At 31.5% G+C, this 11,554-nt stretch overlaps 1 pseudogene; it reads right to left on the reverse strand.

The window, feature by feature from the left end:
* Positions 1-2,791: 2,791 nt before the first annotated feature.
* LOC145042702 (putative disease resistance RPP13-like protein 1) lies at positions 2,792-6,230 on the reverse strand (annotated as a pseudogene).
* Between the last annotated feature and the right edge of the window lie 5,324 nt (positions 6,231-11,554).

Consider the following 11,554-nt stretch of genomic DNA (forward strand, 5'->3'; position numbering starts at 1 on the left):
GACATGATGACGTGTTAGTTTTGATGACGTGGCATGCTGACATGATATGCTGATGTGTCAAAATTGATTTTTTTTCCACAAAAAACACTAAGTTTTTACTTTTTTTTCGATTTTGACACTAAGTTTAATTTTTTATTTCAATTTTGACATTATGTTTTTTTTGTTCCAATTGAACATCATTTATCAAATTTTTTTCAATTTTGTCTATTTTCCATTTGAAACCGTATAAATATATTTTTTTATTACATTTTAAACCGTATAAACATATTTTTTTCGTTTAAAAACCACATTTTTATTTAAATACAAGATGTTTTTTTTCTTATATTCAAAGCATTAGTTATATCATAAGAATCAAACTAACCATAAACTTCTAATAAGATGTAAAAATTTGATGGGTTGCAAACTTGATATCTGAGTTAACTACACGCCTCCAAACCTCCAAACATATTTTAAAGTTGAATATTTAATATAAAATAAAATTTTTATATAACTAATACATATTTATATATAAAAATATGGTTTGAGTGTAAAAAAATGTATTTATACAAAACTATGGTTTTTAAATGAAAAAAAAAACATATTTATACGGTTTAAATGTATTAAAAAATATTTATACGGTTTCAAATAGAAAATTGTCAACATTGAACAACATTGGAAAAAATGATGTTTGATTTGGAACAAAAATGCATAGTGTTAAAGTTGAAAGAAAAAATTAAACTTAGTGTCAAAATCCAAAAAAATGAAAACTTAGTGTTTTTTGTGAGAAAAAAATTCAATTTTAACACGTCAGCATGTAATGTTAGCATGCTACGTCATCAAAACTGACACGTCATCATGCCACGTCAGCATGTAACCTGGTTAACTGGTCAAGTGGTCAGAATTGTAACAAATTGGAAAACACGGTGTCAAAATTAACACAAAAAATAACACGGTGTCAAAATCGAATTTATGTGTAAAATAGTGTTTTTTTGTATCATTTATACATGTTTTTGCATTTACAAAAGCTTCCGAAAGATTTGGTTTGTTCTTCAGGTCACCATTTTTTAGATAAACACCCAGATTCGAACTTAGAGAAAACCTAAATCGAACGAAAAAGAATGAGGACGCTTGTGAAGGGGCTCATAGGGGAGTGGGTTCTATCATTCCTTGGCAACTTTAGCAAGGCGGTTATAGCGACAGACATAGGTTTCACAGGAGGGCTCACTGCTAGTGACTAGATGATAATGGAGTGGAAAGATATGGGATCAAGATAGGAAAAGGTGGGGGTTTGGCTCTGTTTACCAGTAGCAGGTGTGGTGGGGAGGATATAGAACTTTCAAGTCCATTAATGGTGGAGTTTCTTGAAATTGATTTGAAAGAAAGAATAAGATACCAGGGAAAAAGAGGGTAAGGAGGTCGATGGTTCATGGGAAGTATGAAGGAATCGGTGGGTATATGGGACCACAACTATTAAAAAAATATTTTAATAAATTAATAACAAACAAAAAAAAATTAAAATAATAAATAAAGACAGATTGGTCGTTTTAAGTTGATCAGGGACCAACACGCAATAAAATTAAAATTTAAAGATGATCCGAGTTAAAAATAAAAATTAGGGACTAAACACGTAATTTAACCCAAACTACAGGGACCATCCGTGTAATTTACTTACTAACGAATGGCTCAACGGTACAACTAAAATGTTGTTTTTAATTTTGTTTTATCTTTATATATGTTGTACAACTAAAATGTTGTTTTTAATTTTGTTTTATCTTTATATATGTTGTTAAATATAAAGGTCTTTGGTTAATTAGGATTTAAAGTTACATACAAAATATATAGTTATAACTTTGTTATTACAATATCAATTTTAAAACAAACAACTGTATTTAATATTTCTTATGTACTAATAAAATATTGTCCACAGACAAAAAACACACAGATTAAGGAAACATTAATTACCATTGACTTTATACAATAAAATGATAGTTTTGTCATTACTTTGTATTTAATGTTGCTTTAAATACTTAGATAATAATAAGAGGATATTTTGGTAAAAATGTTATTTATTTTTAGAAATGGACTATTATTTTAAGACAAACCAAAAAGGAAAGATAAACTATAATTTTGAGACGGAGACTGTATTATTTATGTAGGATTCATTTATTACTTAGAGTTTGCTTGATTGAAATAAAATAAAATTATTAGTCCGTAGCTCGGCCCCCTTTCTTCTATTACTTGTGTTACGCCCTTAAATTATACTAAAATATGACCCCAAGACAATATGAAAAGGATAAACACATTAAAACACAATTACTCATGTGAAACAAAGAACTGGAAAAAGTTTTGATGTTAAATGTACTAATTCTTACTTCGAAATCGATACAAAAAAATATTACAAATTAAAGGGATTAACATGTTATCAAATTTGTAGAAAACTTATCAAAATCAATGTTATGGACAATAGGGTGTGACCTAAAGTTTCAAAGTTTCTGGATTGAAGACCAAATTGTACGTAACTTAATATATTTTTCTAGTAATTATTCAATGGATAAGGTTTACTCGAAGCAAACGTCAATGAAAACAAAAACATGACACAGAAAAAGAAAACTCAAAGATGATATAAAACAGTGCAGATAAAATAGCTTTATACATAGATTCTTTCAACTCTTTTAAAAGTTGTATGAAAACCGAAAAGCTATTCAACTACCGCACTTGTAGTTTTTTTCTTCTTTTGGTACTAGTTTTGACTATTAGTGAAATGTTTAAAATAATCTTATTAACAAACAAAACAAATAAGTCTCAAAAAGGATGTTGCTAATACGTTGGGATACTTATTAAAAAGCCAAAAAAATACAGAAACTGAATTCAATAAGTAATAAAGAGAAAAAGAAATCAAAAAAAGAAAAACCATCCTTCCCCACCGATTCTCAGAACAAAATAACTAACTACATTGATCACTCCCCTACACGTGTCTTGTGTCACCTTTGATAAAATTTCATATTAATTGGCCTATTGGGCTGTGCTCATCTAAAAGAGTTGGCTCAGAATTCTTACCAATGCGACACGCTTATCATCAATTTTGATCGGCCGGAAGTTGTCTTAAGATCACTAATCTTCGGGCATGAATGAATATCAAGTTTGTTAAGGCAGGGGAGGTGTCTTAAGACCTCTGAAAATGATTCCACATCCATAAAATAATCAAGCCTTAGAGAAACCAGAGATGGTGGAAGAAGAAAAGATGATGACGATGATGATGGAGTAGTAGTATCGGCTGCCACTGCAAATGAAGTCACTCCTGAATTTTTTCCATATAAGTGTAGCTCAACCAGTGAGGTTGGAAAATTTTGGGGGCCCCACTCTGACATCGGCTTATTTAAACCTCCTATTGTTAGACTTCTTAAATTATGAGGCCACATCCCACAAGGAAAGGAGTAGTCCATACTTGGACACTCAAGTATCAACAACTTTTCCAAAGATGTGAGACTTTGAAAAGGAAAAGACTTCAAATTCTTGCAATAACTGATCTGAAGAGATATTAGGCGAGCGGCATCGGGAGAAAACCGAAATCATTTGCTGGAATGAGTTTTGGTTGTAAGTTACCACAATCACTATCACCCATAATCTTCTCGGAAAGAGAGAATGATGTTATTAAATGACAAGAACTGATCACCAGTTTCTTTAGAGACCGTAGATTTCCAAGTGTTGGTAAGTGTGTACTTTTACATCCCCGTAACATAAGCTCTGTTAACTGATCAAAGGTGGGATCACCCACCCAACTAGGAAATTGTGTTCCCTTGTTATTCGAAATCTTGAGGACTTTTAACTTAGGATGAGGTATTAGTTCTTTGAGTACTTCATATTCAATCATCTCATTCCGAGAATCATCAAACACATTACTCCATCTCATCTCCAAAACTTCAAGACCCTTCTTTTGATCTAAGTTGGCATTCTTTGCTTGTATTGGATCTATCAATTTGTCGAGCCCGATAATGGAAAGTTCACCTTGAAGATCCGATAGGCCCTTAAGATCGGTTATTTTGAACCCGTTAGCTTCTTCAACTATAACCTTGGATAGAGTTTGTAGATTTGTCAAACCACCAATCCCTAAGGGCATCTTGTTCAGACTTGGAGTATCATCTATGTCAAGATGTCGAAGGTTTATCAACTTTGCAAAACTTTTTGGTAAGTCCGATAACTCATGACAACCACGAATCAATAAGCTTTGTAGATTATAAAGGTCACTAACTTGTTCGGGCAAACATCTGATATCAGTAAAAGAAAATTTAAGATACCGTAGATGCTTGAGACTGCCAATAGATTGTGGTACTTGTGTGATTCCCGGTCCACTTAGCCTTAGTACCCTTAGGAACTGTAGTTCGAGAAGCGATTTAACTACAACACTGTCGATTTGAGAACTTGATGATGGCAAGAACGTTTGCAAGCGCTTCGCTCTTTGTAATTCCTTAAGCTTTATGTATGATTTCCATTTTGGAGCTACAAGTGAAATGTAACCGAACTTCTCAAAATTTTCATTCCTTTTGGATATGTTCATCCCATCCGATCTATAAAACAACTTGTGGCCAAGTCATTTACAAGGTCATGCATTGTATATCCTAATTGATCATGCGTTGATTGTTGAAAAAACGACCGTAACTTGAGCTCTTCAAAATACTGACTACCCAAGCTCTCCATTGATTTGTTGTCATCTGATTGGGAAAAAAATCCTTCTGCCATCCACAGTAGGATTAAATCGTTCTTCTGAAACTCATAGTCCTTAGGAAATAAGGAGCAATATGCAAACAATAGCTTCAAATATGAAGGGAGATGATAATAGCTTAGTCTTAGAACTGGAAGAATCTCACTTCCATCATTTATATTCCATATCTCAGTGTTCAACAACTTCTCCCATTCATCAACATTCCTATTTCCCTTCAAGACCCTCCCAAGTGTTTTCAAAGCCAAAGGCAGTCTACCACATTTCTTCACTATACCTTCCCCCAGCAACTTAAGTGTCGGATGTTTGTCAAAGTTTTTCTCACCTAACGCGTGTTTAGCAAATAATGATAGAGCATCCTCATTTGACAAAACCTCCAGATCAAAAGCTTCTTCTGAGTCCATCACCGATGCAACCTTGGTGCTCCTGGTTGTGACAAGAACTCTGCTTCCAGGTGCCCCGACAAGGAGAGGGCTCTGGAGGAGTTCCCACTTATTGTAGTCTTCGTTCCAGACATCATCTAGAACAAGTAGGAACCTCTTCTTTAAAAGTTTTTATTTGAGGGCCACATGAAGCAAATCAAGATTAGACAACCTTTTGGCATCCCCACCTACAACTTCAAAAATAGCCTTGCTGATGTTAAATACATCCAACTCTTCAGAAGCATAAACCCATGCCCTGAGTTCAAAGTGATCCTTCACTTTCTCTTCGTTGAATAAAAGTTTGGCAAGAGTGGTTTTGCCTATTCCACCCATACCAACTATCGACACTATGCTCACATTTTCATCACATTCTTCCTTTCCCAACAACTTCTTCAACAATGCTTCTTTCTCCCCTTCCCGACCAATGATTTTAGACTCATCAACTAGTGATGTTTGCTCCAAACGTCTCTCTGTCATATTTAACCTTTCAAAGCTCACATTCAAACCCAGATCATTTTTCCGGTCAACAAGATCACGCAATTTTGCAGTGATCTCATCTTCAGACCATACATAATGTTTCCAGGAGTGAACGTAGTACAACAACTTGGGATGATGGAAAGAGCTTCTTGATTCACACTGCGTCGCAGAGCTTCTGTGGCCAAATCATCTACTATATCGTCAATGTCGTAAGCCAAATCCTGGAGATCATTCAACCACAATTGAACAGCTCTCTCTGTTATATGCTTCTGGTTTGCATCAGCGAGCACAGCTTTCATCAGGGGCAATGTTTTCTCCAATTTGTGCAGCTGAGAATCGATTCCTTTAGTTCGAGCGAGCTTCATCAGGTCACCAGAGATCAGCTTCTCACACAGTATGGTGATGACGGCGCTAACAACAATTTCAGCCATTGGAAGTTGGAGAAAGGAAAGATTCATTTCTTCGTAGAGGGTTTTTGTTTCAAGGGATGATAAATTGCAGAGAAGAAGCAAACAGGAAGACTGAATATAATGTAAATATGTGCTGGAACTCACTTTAGAGAAAGCATCCACTATAATAGGGAGGGTCCATAGCTTTTTGCAATTGCAATGTTCGCCCTCCTTTTTCTTATTCAAAGAAATTGAATTGTCCCACCAATTTACATAAATATCATTTGCAGTTTCATATTAGTCATTTTTATAATGTAGAATACTTACATTATACCTTTTTTGAATATTCCTATCTATCCTAATAAATGAAGATCATTTTGCCAAATTTCATCTTCTCATTAAATTTACCACATGTAATTTTGTAAATCTTTTGATTAAATTTAAATCCACATGTCATTTTGTGGTTTTTTTGAATTAAATCAATTAATATGCCACATAATACTAAATTTATATATGTAAAGTATTAAATACATTTAATGTGATAATAAATGCAAAGAATCTTAAAAGATATATAAGATATATTAAAATATACTGATATATTTTTTTTAATCAACCCGTCTAATACACGGGTTTTACACCTAGTTATAATAAAATAATAGTTTTTAGGGACATATGGCATTATGTTATTAACTTAATTAATGTTTTGTTTTCCCGCTTGAATATCTTACACCTCTATCTATACTTAGATTCCTTAGATTATGTTCAGTCCCATGAAATCTGCAATCAAAATCAAAGATTAGCAAAGTAATCCCAATAAATCAGGAATGATCTTGTTTCAAATTTGAATCGCATCTGCTGACTTTATATACACCTCAATCGCCGTCGATTTCAAGATTATTCCATTGTTCACTATCTCTCTGTTTCCAGTTTCTGAGTTATCGGCCTTCATTACTATATCATTTTTTAAACTGATTATAACAGCACATCACAAGAACAGTTCTTAGTATAGGTCTCAAAAATAGTTCTTGATATGGCATTGAATATGCATTTAACACAGAAGATCATACCCTCTCTCATCTTCTATAAACACAGAAAACCCCCATCATGAACCCACCGCCTGTTCTTTATCTCAGTTGCAACTTGCAACTCGCCACCACACTATCACGACCAACCTACATACATATATTTGAAAGAGATTAATAAAATCACTTAGATCTTCTATTAAATTTGGATGTTTCGATAGTTGGTGTGAAGAAAGACTTTGTAAAGGGTAAGTTAGTTTATTGATAATTTGTTAGTGGCTTTGTTGATTTCATTTAGTTTTTTGTAGATGTTTGTGACGCTAACAATATCAACGATTTCGGGCATTTATTGAGCATCGTGTCGTCTCAATTTTATATCTACTACACACAAAAGCACATCTAAACACATACCAGAGTTACTTAGATTATAATTATATATGTTAGTTTTGGATTCTTAGTTTATGGTTTGTTCTCATCTCTTTATCTATTACTAATTATCTCTTTGTATGGGATTGCTTTCTTACTTCATATGTAGAGAACGTTCCGTGGGTAATTCGTTTGAAATTACAAAAGGTTAAGTGGGTAATTCTAAAATTGCAAAATTGCTAAATTATACACACACCCATAGTTGTCAACTCATGATTCGACTTGTGACTCGAAATCCTAAATTTTGACTAATGACTCGACTCGTAACTCGACTTGTAAGAGTCACGATACTATAAATTATACACAAATAATGTTATATATATGTAAAGAAATATCCTAAATTTATAATATGAATGCAAATACAATTACACAGTAAATAATTAATACTTACGGTTAGTATATTAAATCAAAAACATAATCAAATAATGTTATATATATATATATATATATATATATATATATATATATATATATATATATATATATATAGAGAGAGAGAGAGAGAGAGAGAGCAATGATCATTTGAGAACTCATATTTTCCCGAGAACCCTATAACCAAACGAGGACCGTTAGATTAAAATAATAGAAGGTTAAGATGTTTTGTGGCATTGTTGTAAATATTTGAAAAGAATTAAACACGAGGGTATGATACTTAAATTAATCTAAGGGCATTTATGGTACTGAAAACCATTCCCCCCAAATCAATCGATGCCTTCTTTCTCTCACAAATCCCCTGATCGTCTCTTCGTCCCTATTTCTCTCATAGCTTCATCGACGTTCGTTCCCCGATCCAGAACCAATGTCCGATTTATCAATGGTCTCCTCCGTCTACTATCTCTCTTATTCACTGAATCGAGGAAGGTGAAAGTCAAAGCGCTCTCTCTCTCTCACAGTCCATCGTCTGCCTCCTTCCGTTGAATCTCTCCCTACACAATCGCTATGCCACCGATTTACGCCAAATCTATATGAAATCTGAAATCCCCCAATGATCGAAGTTTCATTGTTGCTGAACTCGTTGATCTCACGTTCTTCATATAAAAAAAACTCCAATGAAGATGCTTTGATTTTGAATTGTTTTATCCTCCATCAATTCGTTCCCCAGAGTACACTGTAATCACCGACTTCATCTCGGCCTCCACTGTGGATTGAATACCTGATCGAAGAAGATGATCCCCTGTCGATCAAAATTTAGGTATCATTTATTTCTATTGTTGACTCCTGACCTTTGTTTGACCTTTATGAATTTTTTTTTGCCCAATCATTTAGTTAACCCTGTTTAGTCAATATGTTTTTATAAAGAGTTAAATCCTTGTGTGTATTGTAGGTATAAAATAGACACATGTGCGTGCTATTGAAAAATATAGATATTTGTCTGCACTCAACATGTTCGATGAAATGCCTCAATGAGAAATATCACATGTTAAGTTCACTTTAACTTCATGAATGATACCAATTCCAATTTAGGTTTCTGTCCATGTCAACATCAGAAATGTCGATGAACTCGTTGCTAATAAAGTCATCACATAGGTACTAACTATATCATTCTACCTAAAGTGGCTGAAATTTGAGTTATTGTTTTTTTATAGTGCTGTATGACTGGATAAATCTTCATGATATTCATCAAATATGTTAAATGTTAGTGTTTTGATACATTAATCCTAGTTCTTTTATTTAACTTATTAATACATTGTGTCCAGATTAAGATTAAGTCATAATAGCTATCTGGATTGATTGAGTTAAAAGAAAAGGATCCTAAATCATTGAACCTTAGTAAAAAAGAGATATCCTATAAATTTTTGAAATGGTTATGGTTGCGGCATATTGAGGTATTACACCAATGGAGAAACTCAACTACTATGTTGTCCTAAACCATTTGAGGTAATCTGTGGTTCCATGAATCCATCGTTTTCTTTGAAAGGGGATTCATGTTATTCATTGTGTACTAATTTGAATTGAATATGTATCTTAAATTCATGTTCTCATTGTTACACAAATTAATAATTTCATTTCTAGGAACACCTTGTAAAAACTTCCAGTGGATTTGTTTTTGTTGCCATATATGGAGATCAAGAGAAGCCAGTTCTAATTACATATCCTGATTTTGCTTTAAATCATAAGTGATTCTGTTTTTCATTCGTTAATCAACAAAATTTGTTGAAAATAAATGAAATCTTGCTTATTTGTTTGCATGTTTGAACACATATGTCATGTTTCCAAGGTCTTTTCTTAAGCCTTGGAGCATTTTCTTTACTGATTCATAATTTATGTATTTACCATATTATCCCTCCCGACCATGAGGTCAGCAATCAAAACTTCATTTTTATTTTTTATTATTCTTTTTTAAATATATAAACAATTCAATAGTAAAACAATTAGTATTGCTATCTTATTTTATACATCTTTAAGAGCTATTGTAGTTGGGAGTTGCAGCAATGTCATATAATGATCCATTGTTAGCTGTTGATGACTTAGCTGATCAGGTTGCTGAGGTTCTTGAATATTTTGGGTACTTTAATATTTTTTTTGGTTTTTCAACTAATAATTTGGATATAAAGAACCATTACAAACATTCTAATATTTATATTATTTTTTGTATATAAACTAATTATATAGTGCCCTAATAATCACCATCTGCTTCTTTAGTATTCTATTTTTTAATTTGTGTTTTGGAATTCAGCAAATCTCATATAGTTATAGAAAAAAAATCACTTGTAGTTCACATATTGATCACATGTGATTCACATATAAATCATAAGTGAATCACATATGAATTACAAGTGATTCACATTTAAATCACAAGTGATTCACATATAAATCACACGTGAATCATATATATAAATCACAAGTGATGCACATATAAATCACAAGTGATTCACATATGAATCACATATAATGCACATATAAAATCACATGTAATGCACATATAAAATCACATGTAAATCACAAGTGAATCCCATATGAGTTACATATGAATCACAAGTGATTCACATATGAATTACATGTGATTCACATGTACATCACAAGTGAATCACATAAGAATTACATGTGATTCACATATAAATAACATGTAACTCACATATGGATTACATGTGATTCACATGTAAATCACATATAATTCACATATGAATCACATGTAAATCTTATCTGATATATGCATGTGCATTTTTGTGAGAGTTCTTGCACTAATAATTTTTTTTTAATTTCTTCTAGATTTTGAAAAATTTGTAAAAAATATTGAAAAGGTGAAAAGTGATAAATTGAAGAAAATATGAAAATCTTGATATGACGAAATGATAACATTGTGAATCTTCGTAGCATTTTTTATTTTTTATATTTTATTTTGTATTTTAAAAAAAAAAAATACTACTACTACTATGTATATAGAATGATTAGTAAAAATGTGATGTTTTATGATTACCTACGAATATTATAGTATAAGAAATATGCATATATTCATTTGAAAAAAAAAATATGAATATATGCACCTAAAATGAATATATGCATATATTCATTTGAAAAAAAAAATATGAAAATATGCATATATTCTAGTTTTTTTATATAAATTTACTGATTTTTAAAAACAAATTATATTTTTTAAAAAAATGCAGCCTTATTAAAAAAATTCTAGTTTTTTTTTTTTTTTTTAAAAGTTGCGGTTTTTTTTGAAAAAGTTGCACTTTTTTTGTAAAAAATTACAGTATTTTAGAAAAAATGCAGTTTTTTTAAAAAAAGTACAGTTTTTTTTTAATTTATTGTTTTTATTAAAAAATTTGCAGTTTTTTTAAATACTGTTTTTTTAAAAAAAAAGTTGCAGTTTTTTTTTAAAAAAAAAGAAAATTTTTAAAATTTATGATTTCCAAAAAAGTTTAAAAAATCTGTAGTTTAAAAAAAACGAAAATTATTTTTTTTTCTATTAAAAAAAATCCAAAATTTTGTTTTACAATGTTAATTTCAGAGCTTTTTATTAATATTTTCAATAATACAAAAAATTAAGTGGGATTGGTATGATGACGATCATGCCCTTAATGATTTGATTTTGATCCAACGCTCCACCTTTAGTTCATAGGTTCTCGGGAAACTATGAGTTCTCAACCGATCTCAACCCTATATATATATATATAT

The sequence above is a fragment of the Lactuca saligna genome, chromosome 1 (assembly GCF_052625555.1).
Source record: "Lactuca saligna cultivar CGN05327 chromosome 1, ASM5262555v1, whole genome shotgun sequence".
In the NCBI taxonomy this organism is placed as follows: domain Eukaryota; kingdom Viridiplantae; phylum Streptophyta; class Magnoliopsida; order Asterales; family Asteraceae; genus Lactuca; species Lactuca saligna.